This window comes from Felis catus, chromosome B1 (assembly GCF_018350175.1).
Source record: "Felis catus isolate Fca126 chromosome B1, F.catus_Fca126_mat1.0, whole genome shotgun sequence".
Taxonomy (NCBI): domain Eukaryota; kingdom Metazoa; phylum Chordata; class Mammalia; order Carnivora; family Felidae; genus Felis; species Felis catus.
The window spans coordinates 161,492,099-161,516,080 of record NC_058371.1 but is presented as its reverse complement, the minus strand read 5'-3'; positions in this window follow the sequence as shown (position 1 = coordinate 161,516,080).

Below are 23,982 nucleotides of genomic sequence, written 5' to 3'. Positions count from 1 at the left end.
TGAGGGGCCCTTTACCAGGTATTCCACGACCATCACATGCCAGATTTCACCCAGGATGACAGTTTAACTAATGGCATAGCAGAAGCTTGATCCGGGAGCAAGAATCTGGGTCTGTCTTTCACGGTGCCTAGCACGTAATTGGCATTCAGTGACTATTTGTGGAATGAATGAATGGATGAATGAATGAATGAATGAATGGTGTCAGCCTTGGGCCAGCCTCATGGAATCCTTAGGAGCTCATAAAGTGGTTTAGGGTCCAGGATCCCTAAGGCTGAATCTCTACGTAATCAAACCAGGTTGATTCTGGGCTTCAGACTTTGGGTCTTGCCCTCTTGGTTCCCATTAATCTCCTAGGGGTGCAATGAGTACTCAGAAGCTTCAGGAAGGTTGATGGCCAGACTTAGACAAGCTGGGTTTCTAGCTTCTCCTTCTCCCTCCTTTCCGTCTGCCCCACCTGGTCATTTTTCTGCTCCTTAGCACTTTTTTCGAAGGGCATTCAGAGAAAGGGGGAGGGAATAAAACTCTAGAGAGATGTTTTCCTGCTCAAGGATGGCCCTGGAGAAAATGCAGCCATTGAAAGGGGAGTTGAGGTACTGAATGGACCTGGAAATACAAGCTCTCTAACTGACTTAGAAGACATTAGCAGATTATTAGTTACAAAGGGTTGAAGCCCATAGAATTTCTGGACCAAGGCTTCTCCAACTTCGATGTGCATACAAATAGCTGGGTGTCTTGTTAAAATGCAAATTTTAGTTCAGAAGGTCTGGAATGAGGCCCAAGATTGTTCTTCTATAAGATTTTATTTTTAAGTGATCTCTACACCCCACATGGGGCTCGAACTCACAATCCCTCACGCTTTACCGATGGAGCCAGAGAGTCACCCCCAAGATTCTGTTTCTAATGAGCTCCCAGATGATATCCGTGTTGGTAGCCCATGGATCACACTTTGAGTAGCTGGGCCTTTAGAGAAAGAGATTATAGACGTATGTCACTGATTTTGAGTCAACATTATATAGCGCCATCATCATGTGACCGCTTCGAGGCTGCTGGCACTGTGCTAAAAGCTTTGCACACTTTTTCTCGCTTAATTTTCTTTCTTTCTTTTTAAAATGTTTGTTTATTCATTTTCAAGAGACAGAGAGGGCAGAGGAGGGGCAGAGAGTGTCAAGCAGGCTCTTCCCTGTCAGTGCAGAGCCCCGCTGGGGGCTTGATCTCCCAAACCATGAGCTCATGAGCTGAGTCGACATCAAGAGTCGGAACCTCAACCGACTGAGCCACCCAGGAGCCCTCACTTGGTTTGCAAAGAGCCTTCCACGTAGCTATTACTGAAGACAATTCCCATTTTACAGCAGGAGAGACTGAGGCTCAGAGAGATTAAGTAACCGATTAGCCTGTGGTGAAGCCTGCCTTCCAACCCTGTCCCGAGTTCTTAGCCACTCCGTAGAAAAAGCACAACTTTGGGGCACCCTTTCCTGTGACTATGTTTTCTGGAAGGCCTCTGCCTCAATGCTAGCCAGCCTGTGAGAAGGGAAAGACGGTGGAGTGGAGTCTCGAACAGAAGCACGAAGACTTTGTTGAGCATCCAGGGTGGGAGAAGACATTGGCTCGGTAAGACGCTCCCCTCCCCTCCGGTGCTTAGCTGCCCCCCCTCGGGCTTCGGGCATCGAGCAGCATCTTGGAGCCCAGGGCAGAGGCCTGCGTGGAGCCACCCCGCTGTCACCTGGCTACTGAGCCGTGTCAACAGTGGCACAGCGCCCCGGCCTAGGGGCACCACCTCCGTGGCGCCCACGCCCCCCTGCTCGGCTGTGCGGTCATTTCACACATGGCCACTGCTCCTGCCTTCCAGGAGCTCGGCTGAAATATCACTTAGTTCAGCCTTGAAATGCAACCTAAATTCACCCCTTGGGCCAGCAGGCGCTTCCTTGGCAGATGCTTTTCCCCCAACCAGAGTGAGGGTAATGGGAAGTGACAGGCTGAGCGCAGGGACCTGGGTGAGAGGTTGAGTGGCTACGGGCAGAGCACCCTTTTCCCGGAAAGGTCTGGATCATGAAGGTGTGGAGCTGAGTTCTCGCACTCCTGGAGGGGGGACAGTCGCAGCACGGGGGACCACAGACGCAGCCCTAGGGGGAGCAGGGATTTTACTTAGGTTTAGACCTGCATGCTTCACTCTCTTCAGATTTAAAGCATTTCTTTTGCCGTGGGTAACTCCGACTCCCTGTGGGAGTCCCAGCCTCACTATCAGAGTCCGCTGTGGCAAATCTTGAACAAAGTTACGGGAATTTTCTAGGAGTTCAACAAATTGAGTTGCCAAAAAATACACATTTCTTAGACAACATGTTTTCCTATTCAGCCCCTGGACTTGGCACCTTGGTGAGAACAAGAAAAACGTCCTCTTCTGGAGCAGGGCAGCAAGTGAGGGCAAGACAAGCAAGTGGAAGGACACAGTGAGACACAGAGGTTTTGCCTGGCGAGCAGAGCATGGCCTGGCTTCCAGCACCCATTTGCCCTATTCAATTGGTGCTCCTTGTGCAGTGAACAACAGATGCAACCATACCAGGCAACCACCCTTTTTCGCTCCTTCCCTTTTTTCTTAATCTATTATTTATTGAATAGTTCTTCTATGTTCCTTGCTTCCTGGTCCTTCTGGCTACCCTTCTCACGCTGTAGGTAATGGAAATCTAAAGATAAATAAGATACTGTCCCTGACTGAAGAGGCTTACAGTCTAGTAGATGAGACAGCAATATGACAAATAAACCTCAGATTTTGCTACTTAGGACTAGATAGTTTATACATGTTTAAAGTCAGAGAGTTAGGTTGATTCATAGCAGGAATAAGAGCCTAGGAACCTACCTCCTCAAAAACCAATGCATAGTCATGGAAGGTCTTAGAAGTATAACTGAGAAGTTTTTGGTGTCTAGATTCCTGACTTCTCTCTAAGAAACATGCACAGTGTTAACAGAGAAGAGACCTTTGCTCCATGAGCACCTTGATGGGTTCACCGCTGTACCTTTGGGAGAAGGCTGAATTGCTCTGCTATTGAGAGAGGGAAGTTTGAAATGGGTTGGGGATGCAAAGGAGTCGGGGAGGAGACAGAATGATAGAACTCTCTGTGGAAGAAAGACCAAATAAAAACCCCCATGGAGAATGAAATTTTAAGTTATATCTGCTGCGAGGGATGCTATTAAAATCTTTATAATGTACTTCCCTCCCCCTGAAAAAAATCATTACAGTCCACTCATAAGCCTGGACTGCCTGGGGTAAGGAGAGGAGACCAAGGAAGAATCTAGATCCTTTTTAAGTTGTCATGAGTCCAAACCATAGATGCTAGAGGCAAAGCAGACCATGAGACTATTAAGCTCTGAGCATTCACACAGTTTCTGGGAAAGTCTTAGATTTCTCAGGCTGGGGCATCGGCGATTCAAGGCAATTTCTGACAGCTCTTGAGCAGGGAGGCCCCAGCTGATATCCGGGTTGGAGCAATAGTGTCTCTAAAGTTTGTCATGTGTTCAACTCAGGGTCATGTTCAAATGCATACAGCAGCCCGGCGGGGAAAGGAGTGAAGCAGACTGGATGTGAGACAGCAGGGGGTGGTGGGGACTGTGGCAAGCCACAGAGCACACGTCCCACCAAAGGGGACCACTGCCACCCAGCTCCAGCTGAGCGTTGTCTTGCAAGAATACAAGCCCAGTGTTGTCAGAGAGTCCACATTTTAAGAGGAAGATGTTCGAGAAAACCCTCCAGTAAAAAAAAAAAAAAAAAAAGTTAACTAATTGAGAAAATGTTCTTAAACTTCAGGGGTCAGACCACAGATGCCTCATGTTGTATATGGTTTCTAATCTGGAAGACAGAGAAACACAGAGCCAAGATCCATTTTTAGAGCAGTAATGAAAACAATGGCATTAGTAAAGTGAGAAGTAAAGTGAGAAAGGTTCTGACCCGCAAGTCCTAAATTCAGGGCTCTAGGCTCTGATTTGCTACTAATTGCCCTTGTGGCCCCAGAGAAGTAATTGACAATCTCTTTATCTGTAGTCTCTTTATCTGTAGAATAAAGGCATTAAATCCGACATTCTTTTGGAGTTGGAGTTCCCATTATGGAGAGGCAGAAAGGAAGTTTAAGCAGTGGAAAACACAAGGCCTGGATATGTTTCAAAAAGTATTGAATTCATTGACATTTATTGTGTGCCTGCAAGGTGCATTGCATTGATCATGGAATTCTTGCTTACTCTGAAAAAGCAAACATGCACTCAGGACGCACCTTAATTATTTTGCCTGCCTGAGAACAATGCTTTCAAAAAAGAGGGAGAAGAGACCCACAACAGGGAGCCGTGTTACTGACACTATCAGCAGGTGAGTTACAGAGTCTGTCAGCGATGATAAGAGTGCTGGCACATTTCCTATTCAGACTGACACTGCGCTGAGACAGAAACCTAACTGATGTTCGTTCAATAATACCAAGATATGTACGGAATCTGGGGTGTGTATGTGTGGGGGGGTGTCCGGTATCTTTTGTCAGCTTAGAGTAAAACCCTGGGGAAAATACATAGCAGACTGTTGCAGATGTTCTGAGATTAAATGATGTTTCCCTGAAAATGGAGGAAGCATGGTCCGCTAGTCTGCCTGTTGGCAAACGGCCTTTTGCTTCATCAAGACCCCTCCACCCCATCCCCCTCCCTAGGCCACTTGGAATAAGCAGAGTCGTATTCAGGCCGTTGAACTTCACCTGGGACCCCAGGTGTCCAGAGGCATTTGAAGGTGGGAGTGGTCTGGTCTGAGGACCCCAAGACGATGGGATAGGGGAGAGGTGGGGGGGGGGGTGGGTGGGAGGATGAGAAGCAGCAGCAAAGATTAAGGGGCAAGAGAAGATTCAGAGCACTGAGACTGAGTAATTTTAGGAGGCAGTACTGTTTATGGAACATTTCATTCTTGATAGCTACTGCCACATTCTAGTCATTAGACTGCATTTACTCGTGGCTTGTAGAAATTACTTCCCATGGGAAACGAAAGCAATTCCTTTTTCAAAGGACGCTTTGTTTTCCAGAAGAAAGTAAAACTTACGGTGGTGCAGCCGACTATCGCCGACGTTCCCTGCTAAGTCAGTCCTGGTTCAAGTTCTCTACTTAGCGGGATCGTGTGAGTAGAGTAGTCACGATGGCGATAATAATACAATACAATAATAATAATACAATAATAATAATAATAATACAATAATACAATAATAATAAAGCTACCACGTGTTGAGTACCGTCTACCTGTCAGCCCTTAGCAGAATATTTGCCTATGTGTTTCAATCAATCCCTGAAGATACCTGGGGTGCTCTCATCGGCCCCATTTTACCCATGAGGAAACCGAGGCTCAGAGAAGCTAACTCTATTTACTTAAGGTAACGCAGCTAGGGACTCAAACCGGACGTGTGGGGCTCTGAAGCCCATCCTTTTCATTGCCGACCCCTGGATATACTACATTGGGCTGAGGAGTCCTTTGTCATTCTGAAATTAGAACTCTGCAGCGCATATTGTAAGGATAAGGATGAAGGAAACAAACAGGAGGGCCCAAAACAGACAGCGGGGTTTCTAAAACGGGAGCAATCATGTCGATTTCGGCTTTAATCTATTACACCCATTAGAAGGCACCTGCGTCCCTTCTGCTCTCCAGGTGCTGGCATCCGGAGCTTTCCGCGTCTGCAAATTAAAGTGCTGTCCGAGGAAATGAGCTGCGGCTCCTGGCCTCCTGCCTCGGCCACCAAAATCCCGCTCTTGCCTTGTTAGCATTTATATAAGGCCCCTAGCTGCAGCCCCAGTGTACTCTACCTCACTGCCCTGCGTATTCTCGTTTTGATTAGTTACAGGGAGGCCGGAATAACTGCCTTCGCTTCTCCTCTTCACACCTGATAGAACACCCCCAGCTCCCTGGGCCCTTCCTGCGGGCTGGCATTAAGCCACGATCAATCCCACCTGAGTGATGATGATTAATTAAAGCCTTCCGTTCTTCGTAACCGTTTTCCAGTTTGTGAAGAGCTTTCAAAGCCATGATCCTGTTCGCAGTGACACCGTTAGTCAGTCGATGGGAGAGCCGTAGAAAGTCTGCTGTGCCCCTGCCCATGGTTTACCGAACGGTCCTCTGGTTTCTCTGGAGAGCAGGCCACGTGGGCTGGACTCCAAAAGGCTTTGGATTTGGGTTGTGATGCCAGAAGGTGGGAGGAACCTCCTCCCCCACTCATTTGGTGTTGGGAGAGGTTATCAAAGAACAGAAGGCAAGAGTCACCGTGCCTTCTTGAGCTGGGGTGCCTCTACTCAGGTGGTTAAGGATTTAAGTAGTTGAGGATTAAGTTTATTCTTGGAGGGAGCCAGAATCCTGGCGGCAGGGGGGGGGGGGGGGGCGGGGGGTCACAGAGCAGGGACCTCCTGGCCCGCTAGGTCCTGCCTCTCCCCTCCCTGCACCGGACTCCTCTCTGCTGTCCCAACAGCTCCAAGAGACACGTTTGCCATTGGCCAGCAGTCCCTCCCTGGACTCAGCACATGGGGCTCTCCCCGCCCACAGATCCCGACCCAATCCCTAAACTGCATGTTGCTTCCTCCTTCGGTAAAAGAAGAGAAATTTTTTTTAAATTCAACACCCCCCCCCCCCCAAAGAGTGTGATGCACGGTTTATGCAAGCGTATGAATGGGGCTTTGGAGAAATCAGGAGAAGCCAAAGCAGGGTTTGGAGATGGGGACTGCAGGGACTGAATTGCTCTACAGAATGATTCCTGAAAGATTGTCCAGTGCTGCTGAGAGCTGAGAAGAGGGAGGGGGCATGAGGCATGAATGACAGCAGGAGGCGGTTGCCCAAGTTGGCAGAACGGCCGGGTGGTTCCCAGACACGAAAGAAAGTCCGATATTTAACTTTGAGTCCTTTGCCGTGAAAAGGAGCTCTGGTTTTCATTTCCCCCAAGTCGGTGAAGTCTGACTTAGTAACATATGCACGAAGTGAGTGGTTTTGTGCAAAAATTATTTGCAACCATAAGCAGAGGAGGACAACCCCAGGAGGGAGATGTAAGGGGGGGCAGAGTTTTTAAATTTTATTTTTTAATGTTTATTTCTGAGACAGAGCACAAGTGGGTTAGGGGCAGAGAGAGAGGGAGACACAGAATCCGAAGCCGGCTCCAGGCTCCGAGCTGTCAGCACAGAGCCCAACGTGGGGCTCGAACCCACGAGCTGTGAGATCATGACCTGAGCCGAGGTCGGACGCTCAACCAACTGAGCCACCCAGGCACCCCGGGGGGCAGAGTTTTAATGAAGCCAAAGTTTTCATGAAAACATAGTCCCAAAGGAGTTGCAGGACTCTCCCCAGTGTGGGGTGGGGGCAGGATGTGAGTTAGCAGAGTGATGGTGACACTTGGGGGCTATTCGTCAGCCCCGCGAGGAAAGCACAGCACATAGCAATATGCCCCCCATTTGACAGATGAGAAAAGCAAGATCCAGATAGAATGTTCTTGCCCAATACCACCCACCCAGCAAGGAGGGAAGTGCACTCAGAATGCAAAACCACGTTCTGTTCCTAACCATGATCTGACAGTTACCAACAAGTAGTTGCCAGCTAAGAGGTGACCAGGAAAAAAAAAAAAAGATAAATGAGCACCTTCTGTTTACTTCCTTAACTCATTACATCACCAGCCTTCTCACTGTGTCACTCTGGTGTAAACTTTACCATCTGTGAGGCTTGGAGCAGAAGGAAGGGAAGGGGAATTTTTTTATTTTTTTTACGTTTATTTGTTTTTTGAGAGACGTAGAGAGACAGAGCACAACAAGTTGGGGAGAGGCAGAGAGAGAAGGAGACACAGAATCCGAAGCAGGCTCCAGGCTCCGAGCTGTCAGCACAGAGCCTGACACGGGGCTCGAACTCACAAACTGTGAGATCATGTCTTGAGCCAAAGTCGGATGCTTAACCGACTGAGCCACCCAGGCGGGGGAGGGGCATTCTGATGCAAGGAACAGAAAAACTAGGTAGGGCATCACAGCAGCAAACACTGGGTGGGTAGGCGAAGGATGGGAAACTTCATGAAGTCATTGGGTAATCGGCCTCAACCAGGCTTGAGCTAAGCCCGGTGGGATCAGGAGTCCTTACGGAGGATTGTGTGCTGTGCATGTGCTTGGAGGGGGTGGGCAGAGAGATCTCCACCCTCTGCACTTGCTTCCTCCGTAGAAATCCTACTAGGACTCTCCAAGTTCAGCACAATACTCCATCTGACAACCTGCCTGGGGAATGGAACATTCTTTCTGCCTTGTGACCTCTTCCTCCGTTGACCATTTCCTCCACTGAAGACCCGTGATTGGGGCTTGTTTACATAATTTTTCACCACCAGTATTGTCTCCTAGGCTGAGTTCTTTGTGGGCACTTGCTCACTGGGTAATTGCTGGTTGATTCATTGATGTTTTCACCATGAAGCTTGTGATTCTCATATGATTCTGAGCAGGACCCAGGCAGAACCCCTGCCGTCTGTCATTTGCAGGTGGCCTTGTGCAGTTTTTCTATCTGCGTGCTCCAGTAATTAAGTATGGTGCTGTCTCCTGATGGCTTCTGTCCCTGGAACTTGTTTCTGATGGCTGCTGTCCCCAAGGCTGTCGCCTAATGACTTCATTCTCTGAGGCTGCCCCTGATGGCTTCTGTCCCTTGGGTCATTCCCAGAACTCAGCCTGATGCCGAGAAAGAGAACAGTCAAGCCTAGAATTATAGGATAGAGAAGCAAAGGCCCTCTGAGCTGGAATAGGACTCAGTGGTTGGGTGATCATACATCTCCATTGGTCTGGGATGTCCCCCACTTAAATCTGTGGCCCCAGTATAATTATTACGAACGTCTCCTTTCCAGTCTCGAACTGTCCCGGTGTGGATGATGATAAATTAGGTATGATCATCCAGCTTTAGTGATCAGTTAAGGTAGTTGAGAACTACTTTAGCTTGGAAGACCTTTTCTTCAGATACTTATTCCCTGTTCCTGATGTGTCAAATAGAAAAAAAAAAAGGGGGGGGGGAAGCTGTTCTGGCTAAAGGAAGCAGAGGACGCTGAACCCCCACCCCCCCAACATCACCGCCTTCACCATTCCTCCTGCTGTGGCAGCCCTCCCCCAAAAGAGCTCCGTGCATCACCTGTGATACCCACACTTACCGATGAGGGAATGGGGGCCTGTGGAGAAGTAAAGGATTATGTAAGGTCATACCACTGGTTAATGGAAGAGCCATTAGTTCTAGAAATCCATAGTGATATCTCTACCACGCCAGATGCCCTGCCAGTTTGCCCAAGTGCTAGAAATCCACAGTCCTTCCAGTTTGCCCAACAGTCTTAAAACTAAGTAGCTATATAGCCAGTTTTGCACTAGCCTTGCAGTCTATCTAACTATCTATCGAGGTAGCGCCTATAAAACTTATGTGAAATTTCCATCATGGGGAAAATGGTCATGAGTCAACAATCATCCAGTTCACACTTGGAAAGTCCACAGAACACAACAGGGGAATTGCTCTGGGCTGAGGTAACTTGGTGTGAATTGTGTATGCATTGTTAAAGTCAACAGTGCTTGGGGACAGATGCCCTTTCTGGAGACTGTATCCTTGAAAATATTTGGATGGAGTTCATTAATCCCAACAAGCGGCCCTCAAAAAGTCAAACAGGAAGTGAACCTCATGCTGTTGTGTAAAATAAACACTTGTCCTTCACAGGGACTCCTGAGCACAGAACTCTCCCTTTGTCTTAGCTCTTCGTTGGGAATAACAGTTGGCAAGTCTGAACTGAAACAAAGCCCTAACTTGGAAGCAGACAGCTTCTCTAAGCCCCTTGCCATTTATTTTATTTTTTTTTAATTTATTTTTAATGGTTAGTTATTTTTGAGAGAGAGAGAGAAAGAAAGCGAGCACGAGCAGGGGAGGGGCAGAGAGGGAGACACAGAATCCGAAGCAGGCTCCAGGCTCTGAACTGTCAACACAGAGCGGGGCTTGAACTCACAAACCTCGAGTCTGTGACCTGAGCCACCCAGGTGCCCCGCCCCTCGCTATTTAAATAGTTGTCCACCTTCCCCTCTACCTCCTGCTTGCACCTGCCCTCACCTGGCACCCAGGCAGTTTGAACTTGAATGCTGTGTGGGAAAAGCAGACACTACATGCAAATCAGAAAGCGATGCAACCATTTTATGTCCTGAGAAAGGCCAACAGGAGGCAAAGTCATGTGGAAGGCAGCCTACTTCTAGCAGCTTCCAGGGCATGGGGCAGGGTTTGGGGTTTTTTTGTATGTGTTTTTTCTTTTAGCCTTGTTTTCATTTGATGCAAGCACTGTGTTTCTCAGGGGAATCAGAGCCCACAACTCTGGCCCACACAAACCAATTTGTCCACAATCAGAAAGCAATTATTCCCCTCTCCTTGTGTAGAAGAGAAACAGCCCGACAAGGTGGGGCTAAGTACAGACTTGCCCTTGCCCTTCTCACCTGTTGACTCAGAGTATTTGCATAGCTGGGATTCTGAGGAAACACCCAAGTCCATCAGTGCAAAAGTTCTGGGTAATCTATGCAAAGTAGCTTCCCCTGTTTTGAGGCAGAGAGAACCAAGGGCCTACATGAGAAACAATACAGTAGAAATAACTCCAGCATTGATGGCGCCCTTACTCCAGGCTTCTCTAATTCCAGCCTGACTAGAAGAACACTTTCAGGTGGAAAGTATGACTATCCCACTTCAGAAATGAGGAAACAGGGCTTGGTAAAGATGACACGACTTCCCCAGGCACTTGGCAAGGAAGTGGTGGAATGAGAATTCGAACCCTTTGTCGTCCAGCTCTAGAACCCGCCCATTAACAAACAAACCCAGGAGACCGCTAGGCCTGGGCTGGGGCTCTCCAAACTTCTGTGTTTGCCAGTCGCCGGGGGCTCATGTCAAAATGCATGCTCTGATTCAGGAGCTCTGGGGTGCACCAGAGAGCCTGCATTCCTGAGAAGCTTCCCAGCAATGCCAGTTCTGTGAAGGATCCAGGGCAGGCGTCCCCCAACTTTTTTTGTCAAGGGCCGGAGAGCCAATATTTTAGGCTTTGTGCAGCGGACAGTTTTGGTGACAGATCAGAGGGAGGCTGACCTACCCCGGAAGGAATCCACCGGGATGGTGAAGGGCCCCAGGCATGCGACAGAGGGGGTGGAGGAATAGAGGTCTGCAGGAGTGGGGAATGGAGGGAGGTGGGATTGCCACAGCGCTGCGGAGCTCTGTGCCTCAAGGGGCTCCAGCGATGGGCGGGAGGGCAACCCCAAGACCCCATTCGACTCTAAGTTCGAGGTCCTGTGATGCTAACGTATAGAGCTGGTACTAATTTTGTCGTGAGATAATCTGCACACACATGATCTGGTCCTCTTGGGGTTTATGAGCAGCCACATCTCAGAGTGGCTGCTGAGATGGCCCCTTTATCTCTCGGCCCAGCCGGGGTACAGGCGGCTGACGTTCACTCCAGGAAGGTGAGCCCCCACTGTGCTGGGGGACCAGGGAAACAGCGCCAAGCTCCAGGCCAGGAGTGATAGGTGAGGGTGCTCTGCTCACGGGCCTTCTCCGGCCCCTGGGGAACCGTGTTGCTCCTCCGTCTTTCCCATAAGTGAAGAATGAATTGAAATCAGCTTACTTCCAGGAGCTCATTCTATACAAATAATCATGAATATGAACAAAGCTTTTCCCCTCTGGTGCAAAGGCCCGAGCAATTCCTACATCTTTGTGCCTGAGTAGTCCTTCAAGGCTTCTCCCTGGGTTTATTTTTCTTCTGTTCCCTCTCCTTTCTGCCGTTCCCCTTCCTTTGACATAGGCTAACACACTAGTGTATCTGAAGTGCACGCTTTTGTGTTTTTTTGCACGGGCTTTTGCCAAATGCCTATTGCCTTGTATGCACGTATATTTCAATCTACTTAACCATATTCCGTAAGCACGGAATGTATCCCCTTTCATGCTTTTTGACCCGCCGCCATGTTTTTCACATCCAGCCAGTGGCTATGTGTACCAATGTGGGTCTTCGAAGTGCTGCATGGACTCCACAATGCAACACATTTTGCCTTTCCATTCTCCAGTGATGGAAGCTCACCCAGGTTAACCTCCAATTTCTTGTCCTCAAATAGAACGCTGTAATGAAAACCTCACACACGTTCCTTTACGGACATGGGTAAGCAAGTCCTTGTGATATGTCTCCAGGGGCGAAACTGCCGGGCTTTAGAGTACGTGCACATTTAATTTGGCCTGATCTTGGCGGAAGACTCTCGAGGAAAACCGTGTCAGTCCGCGCTCTCAACCGCAGTAAAGCAGGGTCTCACCCCTGCATCTTTCCCAACCCTTGATACTAAGCACCTTCTAATGTCTCTAGTCTTTATTTATTTAAAAAAAATTTTTTTTTAACGTTTATTTATTTTTGAGACAGAGAGAGAGAGCATGAACGGGGGAGGGTCAGAGAGAAGGGGAGACACAGAATCCGAAACACGCTCCAGGCTCTGAGCTGTCAGCACAGAGCCTGACACGGGGCTCGAACCCACGAACCATGAGATCATGACCTGAGCCGAATCAGCGCTTAACCGACTGAGCCACCCAGGCGCCCTTAATGTCTCTAGTCTAATGCAAGTGAAGAGATACCCTTTTGCTGTTACAGTTTGTGTTTCCCTGATGACTCAGGAGTGTGAGTATTTCTTCATACGTTTATTAGCCCTTTGGGGTTTCTTTTTTTTTGTTGTTAACTGCCTGTTGCTACCCTTTGTCTATTTTCCCAATGGCGTGGCTGATTTCTATCTTGACTTGCAGGAGCTTCCAAAATACTCTAGAATCTAAATATTGGTCACTTGTGAGCTTTAGGCATTGCCAGTATCTTCTCCTTGTTGATTTGTGCCTTGTTCGGGGTGTCTTTTGTGGAACAGAAATCCTCGAAATAGATCTAATCAGATATATCAATTTTTTACCTCACGATTTATATTCTTTCCAGTTTTGCACACAACATCCATCTACAATCTCAAGGGAAAGATATTCTGCTACATTTTATCTTATTGTGTGATTTTATGTGTCATATTTAGGCCATCACATCATCATCTGGAGTTTATCCTTGAGTGTAGTCCTATGAGAGGTTCTAGTATTATTTTTTTCCATTTCCAGTGCCACCTACCTAACAAGACTGCCTTTTCTTATTGATTTGTGGTGCCACGTCATGATATGTTAAGTTCCCATACTTGCATAGGTCTGTTGCTGAGCCGGTAGCAAAGATTTAGTGTCAGTGATATTCATTGTCACATAATGACATTCTTTTTTTTTTTTTTCAACGTTTATTTATTTTTGGGACAGAGAGAGGCAGAGCATGAACGGGGGAGGGGCAGAGAGAGAGGGAGACACAGAATCGGAAACAGGCTCCAGGCTCTGAGCCATCAGCCCAGAGCCGGACGCGGGGCTCGAACTCCCGGACCGCGAGATCGTGACCTGGCTGAAGTCGGACGCTTAACTGACTGCGCCACCCAGGCGCCCCACATAATGACATTCTTAATGAAAATGAAAATAACTCTGACGTGCAATAGTTGAGAGCTGATTAAATCAGCCATAGTCCATTTACACAAGTAGACTGCCATGTGGGGATTAAAACTGATTTAATAGAAGGATGCACAATGTCATGAATAGTTGTGTTTTGTTGCTAAGTGAAAGTAGCAGATTCCAAAATAGCATATAGTGAATGTGAATGATCTCAAGTTTGTAATAAACCGTATGTGTGTGTGTGTGTGTGTGTGTGTGTGTGTGTGTGTATCTCAATTGGTAGAGTAAACACTCAGATCATATTGATGGCTCTTTATGGACAATAAGATTCTACTGATGGTCAATCAAGGAGGGGACAGTGAGAGAACGTTAGGAAAACCTGGCTAACATTATGGAAAGAGCCCAAGTGTCCATCAACTGATGGATGGAAAAAGAAGATGTGGTATATATGTATATATGCAATGAAATACTACTCAGCGATGAAAAAGAACAAAATCTTGCTATTGCAAAAATGTGGATGAAACTGGAGGGTCTAATGCTAAGTGAAAGAAGCCAGTCAGAAAAGGACAGATATCGTGTGTTTTCACTCATAGGTGGAATTTGAGAAGCTTCCCAGATGACCATAGGAGAAGGGAAGGAAAAATAAGTTTCAAACAGAGAGGGAGGCAAACCATAAGAGACTCTTAAATATGAGAACAAACTGAGGGTTGAGGGGGTGGGGGGTTGGGGGGCAGAGAAAATGGGTGATGGGCACTGAGAAGGGCACTTGTTAGGATGAGCACTGAGTGTTGTATGTAAGTGATGAATCATGGGAATCTACTCCTAAAGCCAAGACTACACTATATACACTATATATTAGCTAATGTGACAATAAGTTATTTTTTTTTAATGTTTATTTATTTTTGACAGAGAGAGAGAGACAGACAGACAGAGCATGAGCAGGGGAGGGGCAGAGAGAGAGGGAGACACAGAATCTGAAGCAGGCTCCAGGCTCTGAGCTGTCAGCATAGAGCCCGACCTGGGGCTCGAACTCACGGACCGCGAGCCCATGACCTGAGCCGAAGTCGGTCGCTCAACTGACTGAGCCACCCAGGCGCCCCAACAATAAGTTATTTTTTTAAAAAAGGAGTGGGGCCAACATGTTCAAGTGCCAAGTCCTACGATGGTCTACATCATCAGTGGTAGAGTCAGCAGGACAGGGAGACCAGAACTTCTCAAACCTGAAGGTACATACCAGCTACCTGGATTGCAGGTGGGAGTCAGTGGGTGGGAGGGGACCTGAGATACTGTGTTTCCAACAAGCTCCCGAGGGATGCTGATGCTCCAGGGCCGGGACCTCACTTTGGGTAGCAAGACCCCATAGATGATTCAGCTCTACTGCTGCTTACCTCACAGGAGAAGGTGCTGAGGAAAGGAGCCAACAGCCTTTAAAGTTTACTTAGACCAGATGATCAAATGTGTGTATTATGTTATCTCAAGATTACAAGGGGGCAGAGCATGGAAGTGTGTATGTAAGAACCGCAATGTCAGTAGTAAATAAGGACCGGCAGACATCCTCTTGCTTCCTTCCCCTTCTCCTCCCGACACTGGATTCGGCCACCCGGTCTCCTCCCAGCGGCGAGGTCTGAGGTTTCAGATAGGAAAGAGGGTAACAGCCATCTGGCCCCGGGCAACACAGCTGGCCTTGCGGACGGGGCTCACCTGGGTAAGGTGAGGGACACCGACAAGCCTCCTCGGGAATCCCTTCCCTGACAGCAAGTTCGACTCACAGCAGCTTCAAGGGCAGGGTCCCCGTTGTCACTGAGAAAGATTCGGTGACCTCTCCCCACCCCAGATGACTAGAGAGCTTCTCTCTTTTCTTTGCCCACTGGCACTTGTCAGCCCCAACTCTGCCCTGCTGCCACCCTCCAGCCTTGATGACCTGTTTTAAATAAATGCAAGCACAATTATTACCTCGCTTACCAAACTGCCCAAAAATGCTGGTACAAGCAGATTCTTTTTTTTTTTTTAATTTTTTTTTAATGTTTATTTATTAGCGAGAGACAGAGAGACACAGAGCGTGAGCAGGGGAGGCGTAGAGAGAGGGGGAGACCCAGAATCCGAAGCAGGCTCCGGGCCCTGAGCTGTCAGCACAGAGCCCGACGCGGGGCTCGAACCCACGGACCAGGAGATCATGACCCGAGCCGAAGGCGGACGCTTAACCGACTGAGCCACCCAGGCGCCCCAAGCAGATTCTTCTTAACAGGCCTGGAGGTTTTCTCTGGCATCATGGGCAAAGAGAACTCACACAGTAAGAGTGTGTTGGCTGATTGTCAGCTCACCGTGCAGACTCACTAAGGCCCCCTACAGCGTTTCCATTGTGTTCTCACATGTGGGCGTTTAAAGCCTGGCCACCAGCATATAAAACCCCTGTTATCATTACTGTGTAAGCAACATGTATTTCACATTTCATATGTTCAAGATACCAGGCTAGGCATTTTTTACATCTGTTACATCACTTCATCCCTAAAGCAATCCTGGAAGCTAGATATTGCGTGAAAACATCAAGGTTCAGAGAGGTTAACTAACTTGCCTAAAGTAACACAGGTTGTAAGTGAGAAACCTCCCATAGAAGGGAAGAGAAGAAGGTGACAAGTGGACCGTGAGGATACACTGGAGAGTTTGTTGTGAGTGGAGTTCTTGGCTTAGAGTGAAGGAAAAACCCTAAGAAGTGATGTGTGTTTGTGTTCCTAACCAGAATAGACCTTCAGTAATGTTTCCTAAGCTGTGAGAGACATTGTTGGCTCCCCAGGTTATTGCCCGCCTCCTCCTTGCTAACAGAACTCTGGTTCTGTACAAGTGGCAATGCATATAGCTAGCTGATCGTCAGCATTGATCTAAGTGAGTTGTGGCAATCTTCTCCCTTTTTGGTACCGATTGATTGACTTAATTGTGGGCATCTGACCACACATGAGATGAAAAAGAAGATCTAAGAGGACTTTTGAGAAAGCCTTCCTCCCTGATAAGAAAGAGCTCCATAGGTCCTTTCCCCAAACCAACCTTCCACCCTGCCTGCCTAGGCTGACGCAGTACGGACATGATGCTTTGCACTTAGGCAGCCATCTTCTCACCATGAGGAGAAGCATAGCCTAGCACACCGAGGATAGCAGAGCCAAAGATGGAAAGAGCCTCGGATCCTTGACAGTCTTTGGAACAACCAAACATCCCTGGAACCTCCACCTCTAGACTTCTTGAAATGTGAGATAATTAAGCATCTTCATAATTTAGCCTATTGTTGGTTGGCCATTTTGTTAGTTGCAGGCAAAAGCAAGGAGGATTGAATCAACTCCCCTTTTGGCAAGAGGCTAAGCATTCCCACACAAATCCCTCTATTTTAGATCGATGTCTTGGTCTAGAATTGTTCTTCATCTGGTCTTTCCAGTATTTTCTTCGTTGGGCTCCTTTGCATCCACAATCGGGTCAGTCCACAAGAGGCTCGGTCTGGCTATAAGTCAAGGAAGAGTTCTCTTTATTCTGCAACGGACAGTCTACTCTTCTACCTTGTTTTCATCTTTGTAAAACTCAGCTCACCCCCTCATGGAAGCCCTCTCTGATATGACAGGACTTGGCTGTCGTGGGCAGAATAGTAGCTTCCCAAAGATGTTCGTATCCTGATCACTAGGTAAAATGTTACCTTACATGGCAGGAGGGATTTTGCAGATGTGAGTAAGGTTAAAGACTCTGAAATAGAGCACGCTGGGTTATCTAGGTGGGCCCGGTCAAACCACATGGACCCTTAAAAGTGGAAAACCTTTTCATATGGTGTCATTCAGAGAGAGAGAGAGAGATGGGAGAATAGAAGAAGGCCAAAGAGATGTGACAACATTGCTGGCTTTGAAGATGGAATGTGGCCCCCTTCTGAAGCCTAGAAAAGACAAAGAAACAGATTCTCCCCCAGAGCCTTCGGAAAGGAACTAGCAACCATGTTTCTGGCATATTAAGGCCTATATTAGATTTCTAACGTAAGAAGTGTAAGATAATAAATTTTCATCGTGGAAGCCATTAAATGTGTGGCAATCCGTCACAGCTGCAATAGAAAACTAATACCTTGGCCATGAAAGCATCTATTTTCCTCCACGTTAACGCTTACCATACTATGATATGTGGTGTAGTTGGCGAAGGTCTGGGTAGTGGGTTCAGAAAGATTTGTGGGAAAACTGTGGCTCTATTTCCAAGTGATCTTGGGCAGGTCACTTAAATCTCCGAGTCTAGATAATATCATCTAGAAAACAGATTAATTAAAGTGTCCCTCTCTTACAGGTTTGTTGTGATTTTTTTTTTTCCAACGTTTTAATTTTATTTTTGGGACAGAGAGAGACAGAGCATGAACGGGGGAGGGGCAGAGAGAGAGGGAGACACAGAATCGGAAACAGGCTCCAGGCTCCGAGCCATCAGCCCAGAGCCTGACGCGGGGCTCGAACTCCCGGACCGTGAGATCGTGACCTGGCTGAAGTCGGACGCTTAACCGACTGCGCCACCCAGGCGCCCCTTGTTGTGATTTTTAAATGAGGCTATGCAGATAACACACTCAATACAAGGCTGAGCAAGAAATGGTAGCCATTAGAATATTTCTCGGAGGCAGATCAGGGCCTGGGACGTTCCTCTGTGGCGAGCAATGCTTTTATTTTTTTCCAGCTTTGTGGAGACATAAGTGACACACAAAATTGTGTTGTTTAAGGTGTGCAATGTGATGATTTGATACACGTATATATCGCAAAATGTTTACCACAATAATATTAGTTACACAGCCTTCACCTCACAGATGACCATTTTGTCGTTGTTGTTACTGTTATGGCGAGAACGTTTAAAATCTACTCTCTTAGCAAACTTTCAAGTGTACAATATTGTTAACTGTAGTCACCATGATATGCACGACATCCCCAGAACATACCGCTCTTATAACTAGAAGTTTGTACCCTTCTGTCTACAACTCCACATTTCACCCACCCCCCCTCCCTGGCAGCCATCACTCTACTCTCTGCATCTATGAGTTTGGCTTTTTTAGACTCCACCTTATGTGAGATCTTACAGCATTTGCTTTCTCTGACTTATTTCACTTAGCTTAACACCCTCAAGGTCCATCCGTGATGTCCCACAAAATAAGCTGGACTTCCTTTCTTTTTATTGGCTGAAAAATCTTCCCTTGTATGTATATACCACATTGTCTTTATCTGTTCATCCCTTGATGGGCACTAAGGTTGTTTCCATATTTGGGTTACTGTGACTATGGGAGCTTATGCAATGAACATGGGAGTACAGATATCTCTTGGAGATAGGGATTTCATTTCCTCTGGACATATGCCTAGAGATGGGGCTGCTATGTCTAATTTTTTGAGGAACCTCCACACTGTTTTCCAGAGTGGCTGCACCAGTTTGCATTCCCCCCAACAGGGCACAAGGCTTCCCTTTTCCCCACACCCCTGCCAAGACGTTTGCTGTCTCTTGTCTTTTTGATAACCGCCTTCTAAACAGATTTGAAGTGACATATCATTGTGGTTCTGATCTGCATTTGCCTTATAATTAGTGATGTTGAACATCTTTTCATGTACTTGTTGACCATTTGTACGTCTCTGGAAAAAAATTCTACTCAGGTCCTTTGTCCGGTTTTAAATTGGATTGTTTTTTTTTGGCTATTGAGTTGTGTGAGTTCCTTAACCCTTTATCAGATAAGTGGTTTACAAATATTCTCTCCCATTCCACAGATTGCATTTTCATTTTGTTGACTGTTTCTTTTGCTGTGTAGAAGCTTTTTAGCTTGATACTGATTTTTGCTTTTGTTTCTTATGCTTGTAGTGTCCTATCTAAAAAATCCTTGTTGAGACCAATATCAAGGAGCTTTTTAGCTATGTTTTCCTCTTAGGAGTTTTCTGGTTTCAGGTCTCACGTTTAAGTCTTTAATCCATTTGGAGTGAATTTTTGTGAGTAGTGTGAGATAAGGGTCCAATTTTATTCTTCTGCATGTGGAAATCCAGTTTTCCCAGCACCATTTAATTGAAAAGACTATCCTTTCCCCATTGTATATTCCTGGCATGTCTGTTAAAGATTAGTTGACCATATATGTGTAGGTTTATTTCTGGGCTCTTTATTCCATTCTATTGATCTGTGTCTGTTTTATGCCAAAAATATGGTTTGATTTCTATAGCTTTGTAATGTAGTTTGAAATCAGGAAGTGTGATGCCTCTAGCTCTGTTCTTTCTCAAGATCGCTTTGTCTGTCTGTTCAGGATCTTTTCTGGTCTCATAGGAGTTTTAGGATTGTTTTTTTCTTTTTAAAAAAATTTTTTAAATGCTTATTTATTTTTGAGAGAGAAAGAGACAGAGTGCGAGCAAGGGAGGGGCATGAGAGAGGGAAACAGAATCCGAAGCAGGCTCCAAGCTCTGAGCTGTCAGCACAGAGACTGACATGGGGCTCTAAATCATGAACCCTGAGATCATGACCTGAGCTGAAGTCAGACAATTAACTGACTGAGCCACCCAGACGCCCCTAGGATTGTTTTTTCTATTTCTTTGAAAGATGCCATTGGAATTTTGATAGGGATTGCGTTGAATCACTACATGGCTTTGGGTGGTGTGGAAATTTTATCAATATTAACTTTTCCAATCCATGAACACAGGATATCTTTCCATTTATTCATTCTTCTTTAATTTCTTTCATCAGTGTTTTATAGCTTTTGGTGTATAGATCTTTCATTTCCTTGGTTAACATTTATTCTTGTTGATGGCTTTGTAAAGAAGATTTTTTTTTTATTCTTATTTTCAGATAGTTCATTGTTAGTGTATAGAAATGCAAGTGATTTTTGTATGTTGATTTTGTGTCCTGCAACCTTGCTGAATTTGTTTATTAGTTCTAACCATTTTTGTTTTTGTCTTTGTTTTTGTTTTTGTGGAGTCCTCAGGGTTTTCTCTAAGATCATGCCATCTGCAGAGACACTTTTATGTCTTCCTTTCCAATTTGGAAGTCTTCCTTCTTTCTGTTGTTTTTCCTCCCTCCCTCCCTCCCTTCCTCCCTTCCTTCCTTCCTTCCTTCCTTCCTTCCTTCCTTCCTTCTCTTCTTCCCTTCTTTCTCAACTACTCTGGCTAGCACTCCCAGTACTGTGTTGAATAAGAGTGGTAAGAGTGGGAATCCTTGTCTTGTTCCGGACTTTAGAGGCAAAGCTTTAAGCTTTTCACCACTTGAGTATGATGTTAGTGGCAGGCTTGTCATAACTGACCTTTATTATGTTGAGGTATGTTCCTTCTATACCCACGTTGTTGAGTGTTTTTATCATGGAAGAATGTTGGATTTTGTCAAATGCTTTTGCTGCATCATTCTGTTAATGTGATGTATCCATTTACGGATTTATGTATATTGAAACATCCTTGCCTCCCAGGGATAAATCCTTGTTTATGGCTTATGATCCTTTTAATGTGCTATTGAATTCAGTTTGCTAGTCTTTTTTTGAGAATTTTGACAACTATATTCATGAGGGATATTGGCCTGGAGTTTTCTTTTTTATAGTGTCCTTAGCTAGCTTTGGCCTCCCTCCTCTTCAATTTTTGGAAATGTGTGACAAGGACTGGCATTAAGTCTTCTTTTAATGTTTGGTAGAATTCACCCATTAAGCTATCTTGTCCTGGACTTTTCTTTGTTGGAGGTTTTTGATTACCAATTCAATATCCTTACTCATTATTGGTTTTTTTTCAGATTTTTTATTTCTTCGTGATTTAGTCTTGTTAGCTTGTATGTCTCTAGTAATTTATTAATTTCTTCAAGGTTGTTTAATTTGTTGGTGTATAATTGTTCATAGTAGTCTCTTATAATCCTTTGTATTTCTTTGGTGTCAATTATAATGACTTTCATTTACAATTTTATTTATTTCACTCTTCTCTTTTTTTTTCCCCCTTGGTAAGTTGAGCTAAAGGTTTATCAATTTTGTTTATCTTTTCAAAAAACTAAAAACTTCCTTTATCTTTTCCTGTGTGTGTGTGTGTGTGTGTGTGTGTGTGTGTGTGTGTGTTTTAATTCTCTCTTTCATTTACTTTTGCCCTGATCTTTACTGTTCCCTTCCTTCGGGCAACTTTGGGCTTAGCTTGTTTTTCTTTTTCTAGTTTTTTTTTTTTTTAATGTAGATGTTTATTATCATAAACTTCCCTCTTAGAATTGCTTTTTGCAACATCCCGTAAGTTGGTATGTGTGTTTCAATTTTCATTTGTTTCAAGATCTTTTTTTTTTTTTTAATTTCCCTTGTGTTTTCTTTTTTGACCAACCCAATGGCTCCTCAAAAGTGATGTTGTTTAATTACCAGTTTTCTTCCTGCTATTGACTTCTAGTTTCATACTACTGTGGTCAGAAAAGATAGTTGATTTGACTTCAGTCTTTTAAAATTTGCTAAGACTTGTTTGTGACCTCACATATAATCTATCCTGGAGAATGTTCTGTATGCTTAAGAAGAAAATGTATTCTTGCTGCTGTCGGGTGGAATGTTCTGTATAGGTTAGGTCCATTTGGTCTAAAGTAAAGTCCAATGTGTCCCTCCGATTTTCTCTTTCGATGGTCTGTCTATCCATTGTTAAAAGTGGGGTACTGAAGTGCCCGGCACAGCTAAAGGGACTAGCCCTGAAAGTGCACACAACAGTGGGGGGCCAGCTGTAAGGGTCTGGGCTAACGTCTTGCACTCACATAGCCTTAAAGGCCAAGGCTCCTTTATTATGTTGAGGTATGTTCCTTCTATACCCACGTTGTTGAGTGTTTTTATCATGGAAGAATGTTGGATTTTATCAAATGCTGTTGCTGCATCATTCTGTTAATGTGATGTATCACATTTACTCCCAGTGTGAATCTTGGGCTCCAGCGGTGAGGAAGAGGAAGAGGTGTTGAGAGACTCAGGGGGCTGGCATCTCAGAGTGTGAAAACCTACAGTGGGCGAACCTCAGTGGTGGCATCTGAGAGGGGTCCACTGTGGCTGTGCTGGCCACTGGTTTCTTCAGTAACAAAAGCTGCAGGGGTCCTCTGCAGAGCAGGCTACCCAGAACTCTGGTCGCTCCCACTGCACGGCTGATACTCATGAACACTGATCTTCTTCCTTGTTCCCAGGACTCTCTGTACCTCTCAACCCTGAGCTTTTGGGTGGGGTGAAACTGAACTGGGCCCTTGTGCAGGGTCCCAGAAAGGTGGGAAGCTGGCCACTCACCCTGCTATGCCTTTCCCGATGAGGGGAGCTCTTTCTAGCTGGGAAATTCATTCTTGCTGCTGAGCAGAGCCGGCCTGAGGGATGGGATGATGGAGGCAAGATGCAGCTCTTTCCGCCTTCCCCTCTTGTGCAGTTCCTCTCAGATGTTTTGTTCCGCTGTGTTGCTGACACTTTGTAAGCAGACTCCTGAGCTCTCTCAAAGGTATTTTTGTTCGAAGATATCTGTCTCATCATTGCTCTTCATTGGGGGACAGAGGCCGGGGCCTGTTATGCCACCATTTTGGTCAGAAATGCCTCTAAATGGGTGCGCGTTGCCTTCCGTTGGAAGCTGAGAGGCCATGTGATGTAGTGGGACAGATCACAGACTCCAAGGCAGACTCCCTGGGCCTGGATGCAGGCAGTCAGGTGACCTTGGATGCGTGCCCTGGCACCTCAGTTTCGTTCCCCAGACGCCGACCCTAGAACAGCCAGCCATTTGAGTGCAAGTAGTTTATTTGGAGGGGATTCCCAGAACTGTGCATCAGGGAGGGAGAAAGGGAGACAGGGAAGGGAAGGAGGCCAATGAGTGTATGTGGACAGCTGGAGCGTCAGCCCCCAGAGAAATCTGGAGACACACGTAGAACATGTGCTTCTGCGTTATGACACTCAAGGGGTGAGGGGACACTCAGAGGATTACATACCAACTCCCATCAGTCATTGGCTGGGGGCTGCCGTCAGGGGACAGTAATTCCCCGGCGAGTTTGGCCTGCCACATGTGGGCAGAGAAAGCTCTCAGCATAGAGATGGTGACAGTTGGACCTTGGGCTGCATTGGTGAAGGTCCAAGGGATATGGGGAGGATCCCACAGTGTCTGCTATTTAGTTTCCTTATCTTTAAAATGGGACAAGGGCAGTGTCTACCTCATAGGCAGATCATTGGGAAGTCTACGTACATTAACACAGTGAAGTACTCGCATCGGAGCCTGGCATAGAGCAAAGTGCCATCTCAGCGCTGGTCGTCATCATTTGAAGTTGCTTTTCTGTCTTATAAAAGCATCTTTTTGCCTGCTATACCCTTCAGCAAATGTTTAGCGAAATTGTTTAAGCTCTTGAATGCGTTCCTTGGTGGCACAAGAGGAAGGGGCTGACATTCCTCCCTGATCCACGCTGCGCAGACAGAGGTAGTCCCCGTGCAGGCAGGGGTCACAGGGAGAGGAAGCCAAGGACGTAAACCCTCAGCTGGTGCTTTGAATACGTTCTGGACGGCTTTGGGCTCCTGCGGAACATGGATTTGGGAACGGGAACCCAGCTTT